The 5,839-nt window shown below is 41.7% G+C and overlaps 1 non-coding gene across 1 annotated transcript; it reads right to left on the reverse strand.

Moving 5' to 3' along the window:
- Positions 1-544: 544 nt before the first annotated feature.
- On the reverse strand, positions 545-651 carry LOC145110351 (small nucleolar RNA R71). Its single transcript, XR_013709733.1, has one exon. It is a non-coding gene; the product is annotated as a small nucleolar RNA R71 (small nucleolar RNA).
- Positions 652-5,839: the final 5,188 nt, after the last annotated feature.

Genomic DNA, 5,839 nt, shown 5'->3' on the forward strand with positions numbered 1-5,839 from the left:
GACGGTTTTTGGGAAGAAGAAGAGGAGCAAATCAGGAGCATCCATCGCCTCTTTAGCAAGCGAAGACCCAATCAGAGAGGATACCGAGTACGAAACTGAAGGAGAAGAAGACCCTACATTCGGGCACGTTTCCGATTCCGACGACGAATTAGCTATCCCTATGGCTAACATCGATGAAGTCCCCATGGGGGAATGGAAGAAGAGGATACGCGATGATACCGTCCCGGGACTTGTGCAACCCGCAATTCCCGCAACTGCCACTTTTGAGCTTAAGGGTCACATTCTTGCTGTACTCAAGGAGATCCCCTTCTACGGAAAAGACCATGAAGATGCTTACAAACACTTGGATGAAGTCAATGATGTAGCTGATTATTTTAATGTTCCAAACGTGCCTCGCGAAACTCAGCTACTTCGCATGCTTCCGGTTACATTGAAGGGTGCTGCAAAGGATTGGCTCAAGTCACTTCCTCCCGGATCCATCACTACATGGGCCAAGATGAAAGAAGAGTTTATGGATCAATTCTGCCCACCCTCCAAGATATCTAAGTTAAAGAAAGCCATAGCCAACTTTGAACAACAAGCTGGAGAGTCACTTTATGAAGCTTGGGAGAGGTACAAGAGTTTACTAAGGAATTGCCCACATCATGATCTTAATAGTCAACAAGAAGTCTCCATTTTCTATGATGGAGTGAATGTTACAACAAGGCAATTACTTGACTCGCAAGGTCCACTCACAAAGAAAGCACCCCCGGTGATAAAGCAAGTAATTGAAGAATTATCTAAGCATTCTAGAGAATACCACAATCCAAGGAATGATGTGACAAGGGGATCAGCTTATGCAGCTTCAGAAGATTTGTTAGCAGTCATGGCTATGTTGAAAACCATGGATAGGAGGATGGATAAAATGGATCAAACGATACATGCTATTCGGGTGGGTTGTGAGAATTGTAATGGACCTCATCTTACTAGAGATTGTGACTTGGACGAGAATGGGAATAAGAAGGTGCAAGTATGTTACTCAAGTGGTGACCGATATGATGAAGATTGGCGGAAACCCAAGAAAGATTGGCTTCCTTATGATAAGTACAAGAGGGCTAAGGAGGAGAAGTTTAAACAAAAAGGAAGAGGTTTTTACCAAAAGGAGGAGTCGGCACAAGAAAGAAAACCAAGTTTGGAAGAGATGCTTACCAAGTTTGTAGCTGCTTCAGAAAAGAGACACAATGACCAAGATGCTGCAATACAAGAGACAAGAACAATGCTTAGGAATCAGCAAGCATTTATCCACAACATTGAGACACAGCTGGGGCAACTTGCTCAACAAATTAACCAAAGATCACCGGGAGAACTTCCAAGTAAAACCGAAAACAACCCACGAGGCGCACATATAAATCTTACTCCTCTGGCCCCTATTCAGACTGAAGAACCCAAGGAATTGCAAAGGGAAGATGCAGAAAAACAAGACAAAAGTCAAAATCTGCATGATACAGAAGCTACTCGCCGAGTTCAGAATATGGACTCGACGAGTCCAGTAACCATTCCAAAAAATCAGATTCCTGAAAAGCCCTTTCAGCCTCCAATGCCATATCCAGCCCGAGCTAAACAAGAAAAGAAGGAAGAGGAATACCATAAGTTTCTTGACCATATAAAAGCTCTTCAAATTAACATACCATTCATCGAAGCAGTTGCGTAAATGCCAAAATATGCCAAATTCCTCAAGGAGCTTTTAACCAACAGAAGGAAGATGGAGGAAGTAAAAAAGGTAGTTCTTAATGAGAACTGCTCAGCTGCCATGTTAAACAAACTACCAAAGAAGAAGGGTGACCCGGGAAGCTTGACTTTGCCTTGCCAATTTGGTAACTTGGCCACCATTCATGCTTTGGCTGATTCGGGAGCAAGTGTGAACCTCATGCCTTATTCATTTTTCAAGAAATTGGATCTCCCGGAACCAAGGCCAATTCGAATGGCAATTCACTTAGCAAATAAAACAGTCACATTTCCAAGAGGAATATGTGAGGACTTATTGGTAAAGGTGGACAAGTTCGTATTTCCCGCAGACTTTATAATTCTAGACATGGAAGCGGATCCTCAAGTCCCGATCATCCTTGGAAGACCTTTCCTTAACACGGCAAGTGCAATAGTGGACATGAGAGACTCGAAACTTACTCTACGGGTGGGGGATGATTCAGTCACTTTCGGGGTTGATCAAGCTATGAAGCATGCAAGGAATAGTCATGACACGACATTTTCAATTGACATGTTGGATGAATTGATGGAAGAATGGGATAATGAAGACCCAAACAAGTCTACCATCATCTTTAATGAAGAACTTGATGCTGAAAAAGACCTACTGGAAATTGAGAGACTACTGGAAGAAGCGGATTATGAGGAATTAATGAAGAACTTTGAGCACTCTACTCGCCGAGTGGACTCGATCTACTCGCCGAGTCCAGTTGAACAAACCCGAGAAGTCGTGAATTCTGCAGAGGACTCGCCGAGTCCCATACCTGTACTCGGCGAGTACAACATGCAGAACGCAAAAACAGAGCTCAAAGCACTACCAGATCACTTGGAGTATGCCTTCCTTGAAGATGGTCATCAAAAACCAGTTATAATAGCTTCTGATCTCTCAAAATCTGAAAAAGAAGAATTAGTTCAAGTCTTGAAGAAGCGAAAGCGGGCCATTGCATGGAGCATTACCGATATCAAGGGAATAAGCCCCTCTTATTGTTCTCACAAGATTAACCTGGAGGAAGGAGCAAAACCAGTTGTGCAACACCAAAGAAGATTGAACCCAAACATGCAAGAAGTGGTCAAGAAGGAAGTAGTCAAGCTCTTAGATGCAGGGATCATTTATTTTATTTTCGACAGTCCGTGGGTGAGTCCTGTCCAAGTGGTGCCCAAGAAAGGAGGGATGACGGTCATAACCAACGAGAAGAACGAGCTTATTCCGACACGAACGATAACCGGTTGGCGAGTGTGCATCGATTATCGAAAGCTAAACGATGCCACTCGTAAAGACCATTTTCCTTTACCTTTTATTGATCAAATGCTAGAAAGATTGTCGGGCCATAGCTATTATTGTTTCTTAGACGGATTTTCGGGTTACTTCCAAATACCCATAGACCCAATGGACGAAGAAAAGACCACTTTCACTTGCCCAAGTGGAACTTTTGCCTATCGTCGCATGCCCTTTGGGTTATGCAATGCACCTGCGACATTTCAAAGGTGCATGACGGCCATATTCCACGACATGGTGGAAACATTCATGGAAGTATTTATGGACGATTTTTCTGTTTTTGGATCTTCCTTCCATGATTGTCTCACTAACCTTGATTTAATGCTTGCAAGGTGTGAAAAAGCCGACTTAGTCCTTAATTGGGAAAAATGTCACTTTATGGTCAAGGAGGGTATAGTTTTAGGCCACAAAGTTTCCAAATCGGGAATTGAGGTGGATCGGGCAAAAATAGATACAATAGCCAAATTACCTCCACCAACTAATGTGAAGGGCATTAGAAGTTTTCTAGGTCACGCAGGTTTTTACCGGCGTTTCATAAAAGATTTTTCTAAAATAGCTAGACCTTTAACACAATTGCTTTTAAAAGATGCACCATTTAATTTTACTAAAAAGTGTTTAGAGGCTTTTGAATTTTTGAAAGAAAAATTGACTAATGCCCCGATCATTGTTGCCCCAAATTGGGGTTTACCATTTGAAATAATGTGTGATGCTAGTGACTTTGCATTAGGAGTTGTCCTTGGTCAAAGGGTTGATAAGCACTTTCGACCCATTTATTATGCAAGTAAGACTTTGAATCCTGCCCAAGAGAATTACACCACCACCGAAAAAGAATTACTAGCTGTGGTGTATGCTTTTGACAAATTCCGCCCTTATCTAGTTTTATCTAAAACCACTGTTTTTACTGACCACTTTGCTATCAAGTATTTGTTTGCCAAGCAGGATGCCAAGCCAAGATTGATACGTTGGGTTCTACTTCTACAAGAATTTGACATCGAGATACGCGATAAGAAAGGAATGGAGAATGTAGCAGCCGACCACTTGTCAAGGCTAGAAAACCCGCAATTGGAAAAATTGGTGGAAGATAAAGTTGGAGATGACTTTCCGGACGAGTACATTACGGTGACCACGGGGGAAGAGCCATGGTTCGCGGACATAGCTAATTACTTAGCTAGCAAGTACATCCCAAAAGATCTTACTCGCCAACAAAAGAAGAAATTATTTTCAAAAATAAAATACTACTTTTGGGATGAGCCATATCTTTTCCGAAGTTGGGCGGATGGAATCATTCGAAGATGTGTATTCGGAAATGAAAGTCGACAAATTTTGGAGCATTGTCATAGCGGGCCCACCGGTGGACATCATGGAGCACACTACACTGCTAAGAAGATATTCGATATTGGGTTTTATTGGCCCACAATTTTTAAAGATGCTACCCAATATGTCAAAGAATGTGATGCATGCCAAAGAGCGGGAAACATTTCATCCCGAAACGAAATGCCACAACATAGTATTCAAGTGTGCGAAGTATTTGACGTATGGGGGATCGATTTCATGGGACCATTTCCCATGTCAAAAGGCAGCAAATATATATTGGTGGCGGTGGATTATGTATCCAAGTGGGCGGAGGCACAAGCTTTACCAACTAATGATGCTCGGGTGGTGGTGCGATTTTTGAAGAAGTTATTTTTGAGATTTGGAGTTCCTAAAGCCCTTATAAGTGATCGAGGCACTCACTTTGCCAATGATCAATTAGAAAAGGTGTTAAGGAAATATGGGGTAACCCATAAATTCTCTACATCTTACCATCCACAAACAAGTGGGCAAACTGAAGTGACAAATAAAGCCTTAAAAAGAATTTTGGAGAGATCGGTGGGGAGAAATCGGAAGGAATGGTCGGATAAGTTAGATGATGCACTTTGGGCCTTCCGAACAGCTTTCAAAACACCTATTGGTACTACACCATATAGGCTAGTTTATGGAAAACAATGTCATTTGCTGGTGGAAATAGAGCATAAAGCTTTTTGGGCTTTAAAAATGTGCAACTTTGATATAGCTGAACTTAAAAACAACCGGTTGATGCAAATGAATGCTCTTGAGGAACTTCGCAATGAGGCCTACACTAACTCCTTAATTTATAAAGAGAAAACCAAGAGTTGGCATGACAAGAGGATCAAGGGTAATAAAGATTTTCATGAAGGGCAAAAGGTGTTGCTTTTTAATTCAAGACTCAAACTTTTTCCGGGAAACTAAAGTCAAGATGGGATGGTCCAATTCTAGTGAAGAAGGTGTTTCCACATGGAGCTATCGAGTTATTGTCAAGAGATGGCACCCCTTTCAAGGTTAATGGACATAGAGTGAAAAAATACGAAGAAGGAATCCCGAGAAATGAAGACATGGAAGAAGGGCTGCTGCTGGAGGGAATGGCAGAAACGTAGAATGGAAGGAGTCCAGCTAATGACTCCTTAAAAAGAAGCACTTCCGGGAGGCAACCCGAGTTTAGAGTTTGCATTTCTTTTCCCTTTGTTTTCTTTTTCATTCCTTAGGATCTGTTTTCTTTCATTCTTCTTCTGAAATTATGTTTAAAAATGATTGCTTGAGGGCAATCAATGCTCAAAGTGTGGGGTGGTGGTTTAAAAATTAAGTTTTTTTTAAAACTGTATACTCTACTCGCCGAGTTTATACGTATTACTCGGCGAGTACCTATTCGAAATCCCCGAAAATCGCGAATACGCGTTTCTACTTGGCGAGTAGATGTTTTTACTCGGCGAGTAGAACATTTACACGGGTTTTTACAATCGGTAAATTAGGGTTTCTTTTTCTTTT

Source organism: Lactuca virosa, chromosome 4 (assembly GCF_052849685.1).
Source record: "Lactuca virosa cultivar CGN04683 chromosome 4, Lactuca_virosa_CGN04683_v6, whole genome shotgun sequence".
Taxonomy (NCBI): domain Eukaryota; kingdom Viridiplantae; phylum Streptophyta; class Magnoliopsida; order Asterales; family Asteraceae; genus Lactuca; species Lactuca virosa.